The sequence below is a fragment of the Microcaecilia unicolor genome, chromosome 3, assembly GCF_901765095.1.
Source record: "Microcaecilia unicolor chromosome 3, aMicUni1.1, whole genome shotgun sequence".
In the NCBI taxonomy this organism is placed as follows: Eukaryota; Metazoa; Chordata; class Amphibia; order Gymnophiona; family Siphonopidae; genus Microcaecilia; species Microcaecilia unicolor.
Window position 1 is genome coordinate 516546706 of NC_044033.1, and position 18249 is coordinate 516564954.

An 18249-nucleotide genomic window follows, 5' to 3' on the forward strand; every position below is an offset into this window, starting at 1 on the left:
TACTACACTGTAGTTTCATCGCATGCCCCTAGTCCTAGTATTTTTGGAAAGCGTGAACAGACGCTTCACATCCACCTGTTCCACTCCCACTCATCATTTTATATACCTCTATCATGATGGCCAAAGATGTTTGACTTGATCTGGGCTACTTATTAGAACATAAGAATAGCCATACTGGGTCAGACCAATGGTCCATCTAGCCCAGTATCCTGCTTCCAACAATGGCCAATCCAGGTCACAAGTACCTGGCAGAATCCTAAATATGCTCACGGTATTACTGAGTACCAGGGATATGCGCCTAACTTACATGCCAGGATTTACACCAGGTTTCAGATTTTGCAATCCTCGCTCCCAAAGTTTGGCATGGAAATCGGTTCTAAGCACTATTTTATCAATGGTATTCAACGTGAAGTGCCGTTTATAGAATAGCGCTCCATGCAAAATGTTTTGGCGCCCAAATTTGGGTACCATTTATTGAATCTAATCCATAGTTTACTTACATTTCTATTTATCACTTTTCAGTGCACTACAAATGTGCAAGCAACGTGTAACAGTATGTGTACAGTTACAGAATTGCCGTTGTAGAATTTATTCTTCTATACAATTATAAAATTACCTCATAACACATATGTGATCGTCCTTGGGAAAAAGTGACTAAAGTAGGGGACCCAAAATGTTGAAAATGGCTGATTGTAAGCTCTGTTGAGCAGGGACTGTCTCTTCATGTTCAAGTGTACGTCTAGTAGCGCTATAGAAATGATAAGTAGTAGTAGTAGTCTTTGGGATTCCGGAATCTTGCTATTATTTGGGTTCCGGAATCTTGCTACTCTTTGGGACTCTGAACAGAATCTTGCTACTCTTTGGGATTCCGGAATCTTGCTACCCTTTGTCCTTATCCCTTGTTTGTCCTGTTTCTCTGTCCTAATTAGATTGTAAGCTCTGTCGAGCAGGGGCTGTCTCTTCATGTTCAAGTGTACAGCGCTGCGTACGTCTAGTAGCGCTTTAGAAATGATAAGTAGTAACATAGTAACATAGTAAATGACGGCAGAAAAAGACCTGCATGGTCCATCCAGTCTGCCCAACAAGACAAACTCATATGTGCTACTTTTTGTGTATACCCTACTTTGATTTGTACCTGTCCTCTTCAGGGCACAGACCGTATAAGTCTGTCCAGCACTATCCCCGCCTCCCAACCACCAGTCCCGCCTCCCACCACCGGCTCTGGCACAGACTGTATAAGTCTGCCCAGCACTATCCCCGCCTCCCAGCCACCAGCCCCGCCTCCCACCACTGGCTCTGGCACAGACCGTATAAGTCTGCCCAGCACTATCCTCGCCTCCCACTGCCGGCTGGCTCTGCCACCCAATCTCGGCTAAGCTCCTTAGTAGTAGTAGATTTAGTAATAGAGAGGAAGAGAGAATATATGTTTCAGTCACAATTGGTACCTTCTCTCATAAATATGCAACGTACCATTTATATCTATCAGGCTCATTTTCGAAAGAGAAGGACGCCCATTATTTTTGACACAAATCGGAAGATGGGCGTCCTTCTCCCAGGGTCGTCCAAATCGGTATAATCGAAAGCCGATTTTGGACGTCCCCAACTGCTTTCCGTCACAGGGATAGCCAAAGTTCAAGGGGGCATATCGGAGGCGTAGCGAAGGGGGGCTTGGGTGTGCCTAATACATGGACGTCCTCAACCCATAATGGAAAAACAAAAGGTGTCCCTGACGAGCACTTGGATGACTGCACCTGGTCCTGGTCACCTGGTCACAAAAAGGTGGCTGAAATGACCAGATGACCACTGGAGAGAATCGGGGATGACCTCTCCTTACTCCCCCAGTGGACACTAACCCCCTCCCACCCTAAAAAAATCTCTTTAAAAATATTTTTTGCCAGCCTCTACGCCAACTTCAGATGTCATACTCAGGTCCATCACAGCAGTATGCAGGTACCTGGAGCAGTTTTAGTGGGTGCAGTGCACTTCAGGCAGGCGGACCTAGGCCCAACCCCTCCCTACCTGTTACGTTTGTGGAGGAAACAGCAGGCCCTCCAAAACCCACCAGAAACCCACTGTACCCACATCTAGGTACCCCCCTTCACCCCTTAGGGCTATGGTAGTGGTGTACAGTTGTGGGGAGTGGGTTTTTTTTTTGGGGGGGGGGGTTGGGGGGCTCAGCACACAAGGTAAGGGAGCTATGTACCTGGGAGCTTTTTCTGAAGTCCACTGTAGTGCCCCCTAGGGTGCCCGTTGGTGTCCTAGCATGTCAGGGGGACCAATGCACTACAAATGCTGGCTCCTTCCATGACCAAAGGGCTTGCATTTGGTCGTTTCTGTGATTGGCGTCCTTAGTTTCCATTATCGCCGAAAATCAGAAACGACCAAGTCTAGGGACGACCTAAATTTCAAGATTGGGCATCCCCAACCGCATTATCGAAACAAAAGATGGACGTCTATGCCCGTCCACATAAACCTCTGTGGAGCACAAAAAAGTATGAAAGGGAAAAAGCCTCAGTGCCCACGCCTTCACCCAACAGAAACACTTGGTAAAAAGCACTTAAACAGGGTCAAATCTCTTCATCGGCATAAAAAACCCTTTCGTACAAAACATTGTTAAAACTCCACAGACTGTTTAATTTCAATGGACCCGCCTAAAATAGGATCCTTGTGACATGAAGACGGTTTGTGCGTTATTATAGCGAAACTCTGGCCAGAATCGGTGTGATTGACTCATAGATACACTTTTGAATCTTCATTGATGATAAAAAGCTAAGTTTTGCTTTTTTCTTATGTTTGTCACGTTTTTGGATGGATCTATTGAAATTAATTACTCTGAGCCAACAAAGCTAAGTGTTTAATTCTGTACAGCTATAATATATAAAGTCCAGTATGAACAATATTTAGTAATATTGCAAAGATTATTTATTTGAAGACATTGTTGCAAAGATTATTTATTTGAAGAGAAGACCAATGACGAATTGAGTGCTTCATTCTTGAAGGCACGAACACGAGCCATTGAGTTGCACTGCTGAGGTCTTGATTGATAGATTCATTGAAAGTGAATATTTATATTCCAGTATATCATTTAAAGGTGGATATCTATCACTGGAAGATATAAAGTTCAATTTGCCATTACTTTTGCCTTCATAAAATAAACATAAGGCACCTTTTGGGGACTTTTCATATAGGCGTCTTGTTACAAAATTGGTCTCCTCGTGTTTTTCACAAGAAAGGATCAAAGTAATGACTAAGTCTTTCCCTGATTTGAGTCCTACTTACAAAAAATAATTGTTTATACAGGGGATCCTGTTCCATTTACCTTTGCATCAAGACATGGCAAAAACCCAAAATTTAATCACGATCAATGGACTTTTCCTTCAGGAATCTGTCCAGACCCCCTTTGAACTCAGCAAGGCCAGCTGCCGTCACTACCTTCTCCGGCAATGAGTTCCAGAGCCTAACTACGCGCTGAGTAAAGAAAACCTTTCTCCGATTTTGTTTTAAACCTACCACATTCTAGTTTCATCTGTGTCCCCTGGTTCTATTATTGTTAGAAAGTGTAAACAAATGCGTCACATCTGTCCGTTCTACCCCACTCATTATTTTGTAGACCTCTATCATATCACCCCTCAGCCGCCTTTTCTCCAGGCTAAAGAGTCCTAGCTTGATTAGATTGCCTCACCCAAATTAGGAACCAGAGGCATGATTTGGTACATAGTTTACCCTCTCAGCCCCTTCCCCCCCCACCAGCACAACATGGAACAAAAGCATTTCTAAAGCAGATACTTAATGTGTCCGCACACTGTTCGCTGTTCCATATGGCGAGGCAGAGCTGTAACGGTTCTTCTATCCACTCAATCCAGTAATACCCGTTGCAGGAAATTAGCAATGTCCACTTGTTCAGGCTTAATAGAAAGCACTTTAGCTAAAGTACAGTGTTATAAGGGTGCCATCTGCCATACAGACATGCAAGCGCACACATATCCACTCGATTGCCAATTTCAAAGAAGCCACACAAGGAAAAAAGCAGATTTCTTTTTTTTTAGAATTCTGAGGTAAACTCCAAAAGAAAACACTAATTGATTCCAACATCAACCAGATCCTGCAACCTCATTTCCATGATGGATCTAGCACAGCAGGTTCGCAGGTACCGAGTGGGGGTGCAGTGCACAGACTGTCTTCTCTCACTTATGCTCTTTGTGTTCAAGGAAGGCGAGTAGGCCATCCCGTAGCTTCATTTACATTTGGTACCAGCTGCCTTTTGATAGCCTGCTGTGTTACACGACTTTCCAGAAATCAGAGCTGGGACTTGTGTTGGGTATTTTTTTTATTCCAATTTCTTTCATTATACAACAAGTATTCCAGTCATGAGTAGGACCTACTCAATCATTCCTTGTACAATCATGAATTATGTAATGCATACGCTGTGATACACTCACTTGGAATGCACAAGCATACGTGATCTTCATAACCCATTAAATGCATTATGATTCCTAGGTGTTGAACATTAACCATTTGGTATCTGAGAGTTGATTTGCATCTCCACAGTGCACTTGGGGCTTTGTCACATTTTCTAGAGTGCGCGGCCTCTGATGAGTTAAACAGAAGGTCGAACTTGCGCTCACCCAATTTATCAATCAGAAAAGACTACCTAATTTAAACATCCTTTAAGCAATGGTCCGCAAGTTTTCTGAATTTCTGTGGGCAGGCAGGCTAACCAAAAAGGCACCAATTAGCTGACATTTGCTTGCTTGCCTCGTTAATTTGTTTCATTTCTTTGAAGGCATGAATAAACAAAAATATGGATAAAGGTGAGCCGGTTGATGTAGAGTATCTAGATTTTCAGAAAGCTTTTGATAAAGTTCCTCTTGAGAGACTCCTAAGAAAATTAAAGAGTCATAGGATAGGAAGCAAAGTTCTGGTGTGGAGTAGGAACTGGTTATTGAACAGAAAACAGAGGGTAGGGTTATGGTCATTTCTATGCCCGGATACACAATGCCCGGTCAATTTTTTTTTTTTTTATTTGTACCCTGCGCTTTCCCACTCATGGCAGGCTCAATGTGGCTAAAGTATTTATTTGTACCTGGGGCAATGGAGGGTTAAGTGACTTGCCCAGAGTCACAAGGAGCTGTCCATGCCTGCAGTGGGAACTGAACTCTGTTCCTCAGGACCAAAGTCCACCACCCTAACCACTAGGCCACTCCTCCACTGTTGCTACTATTTGAGATTCTACATGGAATGTTGCTATTCCACTAGCAACATTCCATGTAGAAGTTGGCCCTTGCAGATCACCAATGTGGCCGCGCAGGCTTCTGCTTGTCTGACGTCCTGCACATACGTGCAGGACGTCAGACTCACAGAAACAGAAGCCTGCGCAGCCTTCTACATGGAATGTTGCTACTATTGGAGATTCTACATGGAATGTTGCTATTTCACTAGCAACATTCCATGTAGAATCTCCAATAGTAGCAACATTCCATGTAGAATCTCCAATTGTAGCAACATTCCGTGTAGAATCTCCAATAGTATCTATTTTATTTTTGTTACATTTGTACCTTGCGCTTTCCCACTCCTGGCAGGCTCAATGCGGCTTACATGGGGCAATGGAGGGTTAAGTGACTTGCCCAGAGTCACAAGGAGCTGCTTGTGCCTGAAGTGGGAATCGAACTCAGTTCCTCAGGACCAAAGTCCACCACCCTAACCACTAGGCCACTCCTCCACTCATAATTCCAGTGACCTGCCTTGAATGTCTGGTTTATTTTTGGCTGGTTTAAGGCTAACCGGCTAAGCTGATATTCAGTGCTAGCCAGTTATCTTTAAACCGGCCAAAGATATCCCACATTTTCACACAGCCCAATATGGCCACTAAACTGGCTTTAAAAATCAGCGGATGGCTGGTTATAATCAGATGATATAACTGGCTATCTGTTAGCCACTAACCGGCAATATTCAGCTGGTTATCCCCCAACTGAATATCACTGGATAGCTGGCTATGTACCATTTAACCGGCCAGTTGCTGTTCCTGGCCGGTTAAATGGTTTTGAATGTCGGGGAGTCTGTAAGTGATTACTGACTGACTTTTGATAACACTTAACATCTGCTCAGGTGTACCAGCAAGTGAACTGTGTAAAGCCAAGCCAAGCCCTCACCAAACTCGTGAGTGCTTTGAATAACAAGGAGAATAAGGAGAAGCTGTTTCTAAGGGGCCCTTTTACTAAGGCGCATAGGTGCCAATATAACGATAGTAACATAGTAGATGATGGCAGAAAAAGACCTGCACGGTCCATTCAGTCTGCCCAACAAGATAAACTCATATGTGCTACTTTTTTGTGTATACCTTACCTTGATTTGTATCTGCCATTTTCAGGGCACAGACCGTAGAAGTCTGCCCAGCACTAGCCCCGCCTCCTAACACCGTCTCTGCCACCCAATCTTGGCTAAGCTCCTGAGGATCCATTCCTTCGGCACAGGATTCCTTTATGCTTATCCCACGCATGTTTGAATTCCGTTACCGTTTTCATCTCCACCACCTCCCGTGGGAGGGCATTCCAAGCATCCACCACTCTCTCCGTGAAAAAATACTTCCTGACATTTTTCCTGAGTCTGCCCCCCTTCAATCTCATTTCATGTCCTCTAGTTCTACCGCCTTCCCATCTCCGGAAAAGGTTCGTTTGTGGATTAATACTTTTCAAATATTTGAACGTCTGTATCATATCACCCCTGTTTCTCCTTTCCTCCAGGGTATACATGTTCAGGTCCACGAGTCTCTCCTCATACGTCTTGTAACGCAAATCCCATACCATTCTCGTAGCTTTTCTTTGCACCGCTTCGATTCTTTTTACATCCTTAGCAAGATACAGCCTCCAAAACTGAACACAATACTCCAGGTGGGGTCTCACCAATGACTTATACAGGGGCATCAACACCTCTTTTCTTCTGCTGGTCACAGCTCTCTCTATACAGCCTAGCAACCTTCTAGCTACGGCCACCGCCTTGTCACACTGTTTCGTCGCCTTCAGATCCTCAGATACTATCACCCCAAGATCCCTCTACCCGTCCGTACATATCAGACTCTCAGCGCCTAACACATACGTCTCCCTTGGATTTCTACTCCCTAAGTGCATCACTTTGCATTTCTTTACATTGAATTTTAATTGCCAAACCTTAGACCATTCTTAGACATGCCAAACCTTAGACATGCGTCCAACGTTCATCAAATTGGCACTACCTCCCGGCTACCGCATGCCCCAGGCGGTAATTCCATTTTTGGCACGTGCCCAAAACACGCAGTAGAAAATATTTTCTATTTTCTACCGCAGGGCACTTACCTGGTGGTAATCGACAGTTGGCGTTAAGGTCTCAGGCCAAAAAATGGACAAGCACCGGTTTTCATTTTGCCGCACGTCCATTTTCTGGCAGAATAAAAAAAAAAATCCCTTTTTTCCAGGTGCGCTCAGGAAATGGACCAGCGCATGCCCAAAACACGTGCCTACACCAGCGCAGGCCACTTTTGGGCGCACCTTACTAAAAAGGGCCCCTAAATTTTGTGCTTTATTGGAAGAGAGAAGAAAGTGATTGTATATAGTTAGCCGTCTGTTTGGATTGGTTGAGAGGAGAGTTCAGGTGTCCAGGTCAGGACATATTTTACAAAAGCCACTGCCAAATGTAAAGCCTTTGGTAAACTACCTAAAAGGATGTGGAGGGGTGTACATCCATTTGCCGGTACATTCAGCAGGAGAAATGATATTAGACATGAAGATGCTGAAAGAAAGAAAGCAAAGCAAAACAAAAGCAGGAAGGGGCCTTCAGGAGCAGGACAATGGGAAATCTTTAATAAAAAGACCCGACAAGGGCCGTGTTTCTGAGACCTTTGCATCAGGAGTCACAAGAGTGTTGCACAATTCTTTGTAAAATCAATGCAGATTTTCCACTGAACATAAACAGTGCAATCCTACATCTAACATCAAATGCTACACTCTAAAAGTTTATAATTGGAGTAAATGCTTTAGTCCTGTGGCCACGAGAAACACCTGAAGACCTCTTTGTGCTTTTATATTTATTTATAAGGATTTATTTACCGCCTTTTTGACGGAATTCACTCAAAGCGGTATTTTGCTTTGTTTCTTTGGCATACTTTGGACATTCTCTTTTTTTTTCTTGGATGCTGAAAGAATATCCCCATTTTACATGATGACCCCACTCTCCACCCCCCCCCCCCCCCCCCCTCATCAATTGAACATTGGTAAAGATTCTGGTGTCCATCATTGTGTGAAGTGTGAAAGTCTGATGCAAAGCTTACTTGGCCTCCTAGGTATATCCTAGTCCCGACCTGGTCCCAACTAAATAACGGTGTGCATCCGAGTTGTCCACTTATCTTGGGCATACTCTAGGCAGCCACCTAGACCAACTTAACCAAAGGGGGATTACCAGGGGTGTAGCTAGACCGCACAGTGGGAAGGGGCCAGAGCTCGAGGTTGGGGGCACATTTTGAGTGCCACCCTGCCTCCCCCCCACCGCCTCGCCTCCCCCCCCCACGCCTTGTCTTCCCTCCTTGCTGCTTCCCCCGCAAAACCAAATACCTTTGCTGGCGGGAGTCTCCAACCCCCGCCAGCCAAACCAGGGGCCCAGATGAAATTTGCAGGGGCCCAGGCCCCCGTGGCCCCTCTGTAGCTATGTCCCTGGGGGTTACACTGCCAATAATTAAAAAAAAAAAGCCACTTATGCATAGAACACTGGCACCAAATGTATATGTGCCTTTGAATATCTTCACACCTGCTTCTTCTAGGTTTCCTCTAAATACCGGTTGCTTGGCAGTGTTTTATGGACCCCTTTACTAATCCACGTAGGCGCATATGCACATCCTAAGTGTGTCGATTTGGAACTACCGCCTGGCTACCGTGTGGCCTGGATGGTAACTTCATTTTATACACATGCCTACTAAGCGCCACGGGAAATTTCTGGCGTGCGGCGCTAATCGGGCAGTAATCAGCATTGAAAGTGCGCTGAAAGGTCTCAGGCTGAAAATGTACGCGCGCCAGTTTTTATTTTGCCGCACATCCATTTTTGGCTTTAAAAAAAGGTCTTTTTCGCAGGTGCGCTGAAAAATCAACCTGCGCACATTCAGTACATGCGTATACACCAGTGGTGTAGCCAGACTTCGGCGGGAGGGGGGGTCCAGAGCCCGAGGTGAGGGGGCACATTTTAGCCCCCCCCCCCCGGTGCCGCCAACCCCCCCCACCGCCATTGCCGATACTCCCCGCCGCCGCCAGCACCACCAACAACAACTTTGACCCCTCCCTGCCGACGACCCTCTTGACGCCCTCCGCCCGCCGTCGCCTACCTATGCTGGCGGGGGACCCCAATCCCCGCCAGCCGAGGTCCTCTTCTTCCTTTGTTCTGTTTCTGAGTCTGACGTCCTGCATGTTGTACATGCAGGACGTCACACTCGGAAACAAAACGAAGGAAGAAGACTTTGGCTGGCGGGGGTTGGGGTCCCCCGCCAGCAAAGGTAGCAGACGGTGACGGCGGGTTGACAGCGGGTTGGCGGCAGGAGGGGGGTTGAGAGGGTCATCGGCAGGGGGTCCAGGGCCAAATCTACGGCGGCCCAGGCCTCCGTGGCCCCATAGTAGCTACGCCCTTGGTATACACGAGCGCAGACCACTTTTTGGCGCATCTTACTAAAAAGACCCCTTAGGTAGTGGCTAGGCTAGATGCATCTTTGGTCTTAGCCACTGTGGATATTTTTTGATTGTTACAGATAATTTGATGATGGCTAAACAGTCAAAGTTCTTCTGAGGAAACCTGTGACCTGCTGTGATGGCACAAAGTATGAAAGATGCACCAAAGAAAACTGAAAATCTATAAGCCCTGTGTTTTGCTAAAAGTGCTAAGTGGATTTGTGCACTTGAAAATGAGATGATGCAGGAACTAGGCTGCTTGCAGCTTGCGCCTCCAGATTTCTAACAGTTGTTCTGTGGATGTGCAATTAGGTGTTAATGATGTTTTGGTAACGCTTATTTATCTTTATGACTGGTTGAATTGGATGAGTCCAGGGGGCTGGCTCGGGCTGGGCTGGAGGTCCTCACAGGTGAGGAATGTAAATATATATTTAGAATCATCGTTTCCTTTCTACGGTGTAAGAATTTGGAATAATTTTCCATTTCAGATGAGAATGTTGACAGCTTACTATCTTTTTTTCCCAAAGCTTTAAAAACATATTTGTTTCCCCAGACATAACTTTGGCTGAGTAATGTAATTTCAATATTAAAATTATGTATTACGGTTTCTTCCCGCAACTGAAGAAGTTAGCTTAGTATTATCTGCTGGGCCGGCCCAAGGCAAGATGCTGCCTGAGGCAGAGCTTACATGCCGCCCGTCCCTCGGGGAGAGATGCTGCCCCCCCCCCCCCCCCCCCCGGACAAGATGCCGCTCCCCCGGGCGTTTTACCTTGTCACGGTGATGTTTCAAACCCGGCAGCTGCAACGATTCCCATACGTTGCCCTGCTGCTGCCAGCACCCGCCTCTTCCCTTTATTGCGGCCGCCTGAGCGAAACAGGAAATTACTTCAGGTGGCCACAGGAAAGGGAAGAGGCGGGTGCCAGCGACGGCAGGGCAGCATATGGGAATCACTGCAGCTGCTGGGTTTGGAACGTCACCGTGATAAGGTAAAACGCCGAGAAGCCACGTCCCCGAGATGCTGCTCCTGAAGAGTGCCGCTCTGAGGTTTCTGCCTCAGGTGGCCCATTGGTCAGAACGCCCCTGGTTAGCTGCATAGAATTGTGTTTGAAATAAATAGAATATATGTGGAGATGTATCTTAATGAGGATCAATATTTCCAGGGGCGAAGCCAGAACATATTTTGGGTGGGCCTAGACAAGAAGTGGGTGGGCACCAAGTGTTCTCCCTCCCCCCCCAAAAAAATATCTCAGCTGGTGGGGAAATGCTTCTTTCCACCTTAGCAGTCTGCAGCAGGCATGCGCTGAAAGCTGAGCATGAACAGGTGCCGATATTGTGGAGAGTAGCGTTTTCGTTACCATCAGGGGGAAGTCTTCAGCTGGCGGAGCTTGGGACCCCACCAGCTACCACTAAATGTGTGCTACTGTTGGGTGGGCCTGAGCCCTAAGTGGGTGGACCTCGGCCCACGTATGGCAACGCCTTTGAATATTTCCACTAATTCTGATCACAGCTGTGACTGATATGGGCTCACAATGTCCCCTGCATTTCCAAATATCAATTCATTAGCCTCACTACTTGGTGAGCAGGAAAGGAAACGCTGGATGACTTTGGTAAGCTCTCGCCAGATTGCAGCCTTCTATTCCCACTATTTTTCATGATTTATTATTAATATTTTTTTTTAGTTTCAATTTTTATATTACATTTTTACAACATTTACAAACAACAAAAACACCATGTATGTGGTAATTATCGGATACAGGGGTCCTTTTACTAAGCTACGCTAAAAAGGTTTTTTGTTACATTTGTACCCCGCGCTTTCCCACTCACGGCAGGCTCAATGTGGCTTACATGGGGCAATGGAGGGTTAAGTGACTTGCCCAGAGTCACAAGGAGCTGCCTGTGCCTGAAGTGGGAATCGAACTCAGTTCCTCAGGACCAAAGTCCACCACCCTAACCACTAGCCCATGGGTTTCCCATGCTCGGTGGCCACTTTTAGAGTGGCAGTAAAATAGCTGCATTCTTTTTTTAAATGGCCACACCCTAATTTCCCCATTAGCGTGTGGCCGTTACCTCCGCAAGCCCTTACATCCACCTATTTAGACCCTTTTTACCGCAGCTTGGTAAAAGGACCTCTCATTAAAACCTATTTATTTATTTAGATTTTGCTCACACCTTTTTCAGTAGTAGCTCAAGGTGAGTTACATTCCAGTACTCTGGATATTTCTCTGTCCCAGGAGGGCTCACAATCTAAGTTTTTACCTGAGGCAATGGAGGGTTAAGTGACTTGCCCAAGGTCACAAGGAGCAGCAGTGGGATTTGAACTGGCTACCTCTGGATTGCAAGATCAGTTCTCTTACCACTAGGCCACTCCAGAGAGATTCTACATGGAATGTTGCTATTTCTTTATTTGGATTTTGCTCACACCTTTTTCAGTAGTAGCTCAAGGTGAGTTACATTCAGGTACTCTGGATATTTCTCTGTCTCAGGAGGGCTCACAATCTAAGTTTGTACCCAAGGCAATGGAGGGTTAAGTGACTTCCCAAGATTACTACTACTACTTATCATTTCTAAAGCGCTACTAGATGTACGCAGCGCTGTACACTTGAACATGAAGAGACAGTTCCTGCTCGACAGAGCTTACAATCTAATTAGGACAGAGAAACAGGACAAATAAGGGATAAGGACAAAGGGTAGCAAGATTCCGGAATCCCAAAGAGTAGCAAGCTTCTGTGCAGAGTCCCAAAGAGTAGCAAGATTCTGGAATCCCAAAGAGTAGCAAGATTCTGGAACCCAAATAATAGCAAGATTCCGGAATTTCAAAGACTACTACTACTTATCATTTCTATAGCGCTACTAGACGTACACAGCGCTGTACACTTGAAGATGAAGAGACAGTCCCTGCTTGACAGAGCTTACAATCTAATTAGGACAGACAAACAGGACAAATAAAGGATAAGGACAAAGAGTAGCAAGATTCCAGAATCCCAAAGAGTAGCAAGATTCCGGAACCCAAATAATAGCAAGATTCCGGAATCCCAAAGACTACTACTACTACTTATCATTTCTAAAATGCTACTAGATGTACGCAGCGCTGTACACTTGAACATGAAGAGACAGTCCCTGCTCGACAGAGCTTACAATCTAATTAGGACAGACAAAAAGGACAAACGAGAGATAAGGGAATATTAAAGTAAGGATGATAAAATAAGGGTTCTGAACAAGTGAATGAGGGTTAGGAGTTAAAAGCAGCATCAAAAAGGTGGGCTTTTAGCTTAGATTTGAAGACAGCCAGAGATGGAGCTTGACGTACCGGCTCAGGAAGTCTATTCCAGGCATATGGTGCAGCAAGATAAAAGGAATGGAGTGCACAAGGAGCAGCAGTGGGATTTGAACTGGCCACCTCTGGATTGCAAGACTAGTGCTGTAATCACTAGGCCACTCCTCCACTCCACTACAACATAGCATTAATATATGATAATTTAATCATAAAAATTTGTCTACTTCCCTCTGTATCTTTATTCCAGATTCCCAAGGGCAAAAGATTGCAGAGTCATTTAAATGTGATGCAGAAATCCAAAGTTCATGTACGCAATAGGAAGACAGAGGATGAGGCTCACAGACTGAGAGGTTCTGCCAAAGAATTTTGCTATCAAGAAAAGGATAAAACTTGTTAGTTTTCCTAGTTTAACACTGCTTCTGTGCCTAGGCCTCCAAAGAGTTTGGGTGACGTTGGCCTACAGAAAATCATAGTAAACATAGTAGATGACGGCAGAAAAAGACCTGTACGGTCCATCCAGTCTGCCCAACAAGATAACTCACATGTGCTACTTTTTGTGTATACCCTACTTTGATTTGTACCTGTGCTCTTCAGGGCACAGACCGTACAAGTCTGCCCAGCACTATCCCCACCTCCCAACCACCGGCTCTGGCACAGATCGTATAAGTCTGCCCAGCACTACCCCCGCCTCCCAACCACCAGCCCCGCCTCCCAATCTTGACTAACTTTGTTTGAGCAGCAGTTTTGAATCTCGTTTTGCAAATGCTGAACTTTGCTCTGCTGCTTAGTCTTTCAGGGCTCAGGGCTCAGCAAAGAATCCCCGACATGTGAGGTGATAAAACTTTAGACTAAGATTTATAGCAAACTTGTGAAATGACCCTGTTAACCTATAGATACATTATTTCCCTTACTGTGCTTCATATTTCAGGCCTCATCTGTGTTATGTTTGACCCTTGGGAAATCAAAAACGTTGGGTTATAACCTCTCTTTTATTATGACGCTTTCCTGTATTGCTGTATTTTTTTTCCTGGATGTGCTAGGGCTCAGCTGATTGTGATATAAAAGGGAGAAAGCTCTAAAGCTTATGTACCTAAGGATTATGGTTATGGGCAGAGAAATGGACATTTGTGGGGCTTCCAAAATTTATACACACTGTTATAGAATATGGCCCACTTTGCCTAAATCTACGCATTGGCAATTATGCCACGTTTCCATTGGTGTAAATTGATACAGATAGTTTTAGGAACTGTGATCTCAACTAGGTCCTTATCAGCCCTCTCCTGAAATCGCTTCACTGGCTCCCTATCCGTTTCCCTATACAATTCAAGCTCCTGTTATTGACCTATAAGTGCATTCACTCTGCAGCCCCTCACTACCTCTTCACCCTCATCTCTCCCTACACTCCTTCCCTAGAACTCCGTTCACTAGGCAAATCTCTCCTAGTTGCACCCTTCTCCTCCATCGCTAACTCCAGACTCCGCTCCTTCTATCTCGCCCCGCACCTTATGCCTGGAATAGGCTTCCTAAGCCATTATGCCTAGCTCCATCCCTGGCTGCCTTCAAATTCAGGCTAAAGGCCTACCTGTTTGATGCTGCTTTCAACTCCTGACTTGTCACTTTTATCTTATCCTTGTGTCCTTCTGTCTGTCCTTCCCTTATCCTTATTGATCCTGTCTGTTTGTCCTGATTTAGATTGTAAGCTCTTTTGAGCAGGGACTGTCTTTCTTCATGTTCAATTGTAAAGCCCTGCGTACGACTGGTAGCGCTATAGAAGTGATTTATAGTAGTAGTAGGCAGGGGTGTAGCCAGACACCCAATTTTGGGTGGGCCTGGGTCCAAGATAGGTGGGCAGAACTCCACCCTGTCCCACGAGTGATTTGGTCTCTCCCTCTCTCGCCTGCATGCGATATGGTCTCTCAAACATCCCCCCTTCCCTGCATACCTTTTAAATAGTAGATTTTCACCAGCAGCGAACAGCAACTAATACGCACTGCTCATGTTGGCTCCACAGCCTTCTCTCTGATGCAACTTCCTGTTTCCACATAGGCAGGAATACATCAAAGGAGAGGCTGTGGGGCTGGTGTGAACAGTATGTGTCAGTCACTGCTCGCTGCAGGCTAAGATATTCTATTTACAAGGTATTCAGGAGGGCAGTTGTTGGGAGTTTTTGGCTGGTGGGAGTTGGGAATCCCTGCCAGCCACATCATAGGTGTGCTGCTACTGGGTGGGCCTGAGCTCAAATTGGGTGGGCCTGGGCCCACCCTTGGCTACGCCACTGGTAGTAGGTGCATTCTATATATCACGCCTAAAACTAGGTGCCGCTTACAGAATACGCTTAGGCGGAAATGTTTACCATGTGGATTTTTCAGGCGCCATATATAGAATCCAGCCCTAAATGCTTACACCTTTCAGCTTATTCTTTTATTCACTTGGGTTGTTTGATTTTACTGAGAACCCAACATGTACATAAAGGTCAATTCAGGCTCTCCTGCGATTTCACTTTGCTTTTGGTAATTACCTGCTATTTTCTCAGGACAGCACACAGGAGAAACTGTTATTTCTTTAACCAAAACAATATTTATTTCTATACGCACATGTGCGTCAATGTAAAAATAACTCGGTCGATCTTCAGCCATCAGCGGCCAGAGCTTTTTTCAATGCTGACAATAGTCGGCTAAGTAATTAGACCCCAATATTCAAAACCAGGCCACGTTTGGGTAGCAGCATTTTTTTTTTGTTACATTTGTACCCCACACTTTCCCACTCATGGCAGGCTCAATGCGGCTTACATGGGGCAATGGAGGGTTAAGTGACTTGCCCAGAGTCACAAGGAGCTGCCTGTGCCTGAAGAGGGAATCCAACTCAGTTCCTCAGGACCAAAGTCCACCACCCTAACCACTAGGCCACTCCTCTGCTGTTGCTACTATTTGAGATTCTACAACATGGAATGTTGCTATTCCACTAGAAGTTGGCCCTTGCAAATCACCAATGTGGCTGCGCAGGCTTCTGCTTCTGTGAGTCTGATGTCCTGCAGGACGTCAGACTCACAGAAACAGAAGCCTGTGCAGCCTTCTACATGGAATAGCAACATTCCATGTAGAATCTCCAATAGTAGCAACATTCCATGTAGAATCTCCAATAGTAGCAACATTCCATGTAGAATCTCCAATAGTATCTACAGTATTTTATTTTTGTTACATTTGTACCCTGCGCTTTCCCACTCATGGCAGGCTCAATACGGCTTACATGGGGCAATGGAGGATTAAGTGACTTCCCAGAGTCACAAGGAGCTGCCTGTCCTGGGAATCGAACTCAGTTCCTCAGTTCCCCAGGACCAAAGTCCACCACCTTAACCACTAGGCTACTCCTCCTCCTTATTGAACACCGATGGCTCACCAGACTCCTGCAAGTCGCTGGAGCTTCTGTGGGTTCAGGTCAATATTCAGCCAGGACCCACATCAGAAAGTTACGCGACCCCCAGCTGAATATCTGCCAGGACTCAGATAACATTCAAGGGGAATCTCAGCCCTCCAAACCTCTCCCCTCCCCCCAACAATGACAACTCCCTTGTCACGATAGGCCCTCCCATAGGCCTACCTAAGATCCTTGGTGGACCAGCAGGGGCAATGGGGGCAGGAACAAACTCCGCTCGCAATTGCACCTAGTGGCTGTTTCAACAAAATGGCTACCACAACCTCTAGCGACAGCTTGGTGGTACTCAGAGAGAGGGTTGCAAGAATTGTGGCAGCTATTTTATTTATTTATTTAATCATGTATTTAGCCCACTCTACCAATAACACCCAGGGGTTACAAGAAAATGCACATAATAAGCCAACTAAAAAATACAGACAAAGATATATATATATATATATAGGAGTGAGTGGGGTTTGTTCCTGCCCCCATTGTCCCTGCTGGACCACTAAGAATCCTAGGTAGGCCTGGGGGAGGGGCTTATCATGACCAAGGTGGGGTTGGTAAGAGGAGGGAGTGGGATCAGAAGGAGGGGATGTTTCAGGGGGTAGGAGGGAGATCAGATTGGGGGGGGAGGGAGGGGACAGCATCAAGCCTTCCCTGCTGCTACCCAGAGGTTAATCGGGCATAAGCCAATATTTAGACAGGTTTCTGGTTAACCTTACTGAATAAAATTAGGACAGCCTTTTTTTTCTGTCCTAACTTTATGCAGCTACCTAGCTGCTTAGTGGACTGAATATTACTTGCTCTTCTTTGAACCTTTTCTACTACTACTACTATTACTACTACTTATCACTTCTGTAGCGCTACAAGGCATACGCAGTGCTATACACAATACATGAAAAGACAGTCCCTGCTCAAAGAGCTCACAATCTAAATAGGACAGACAAACAGACAGAACAACTAAGAGGTAAGGGAATTAAAGAGGTTGGGATAAAAGGGTGCAGGGCAAGTGAGTACTACTACTACTACTACTTAACATTTCTAAAGCGCTACTAGGGTTATGCAGCGCTGTACAATTTAACATAGAAGGACAGTCCCTGCTCAAAGAGCTTACAAGCTAAAGGACAAATGTACAGTCAGTCAAGTAGGGGCAGTCAAGATGGGGCAGTCTAGATTTCCTGAATAGAGGTATAAAGATTAGGTGCCGAAGGCGACATTGAAGAGGTGGGCTTTGAGCAAGGATTTGAAGATGGGTAGGCAGGGGGCTTGGCGTAAGGGCTCAGGAAGTTTATTCCAAGCATAGGGTGAGGCGAGGCAGAATGAGCGGAGCCTGGAGTTGGCGGTGGTGGAGAAGGGTACTGAGAGGAGGGATTTGTCCTGTGAGCGGAGGTTATGGGCGGGAACGTAAGGGGAAATGAGGGTAGAGAGGTAATGAGGGGCTGCAGACTGAGTGCATTTGTAGGTAAGAAGGAGAAGCTTGAACTGTATGCGGTATCTGATCGGAAGCCAGTGAAGTGACCTGAGGAGAGGGGTGATATGAGTAGTGGTTAGGAGTCAAAAGCAGCCTTAAAGAGGTGGGCTTTTAGCCTGGATTTGAAAATGAGCAAAGACGGGGCTAGACGTACAGGCTCGGGAAGTCTATTCCAGGCGTGAGGTGCAGCGAGATAAAAGGAACGGAGTCTGGAATTAGCAATAGAGGAGAAGGGGACAGACAAGAGAGTTTTATCCACAGTACAGAGTACCCGAGGGGGGACGTAGGGAGAGATAAGAGTGGAGAGGTACTGGGGAGCGGTAGAGTGAATGCACTTATAGGTCAATAAGAGAAGTTTGAATTGAATGCAGAAACGGATAGGGAGCCAGTGAAGTGACCTGAGGAGAGGGCT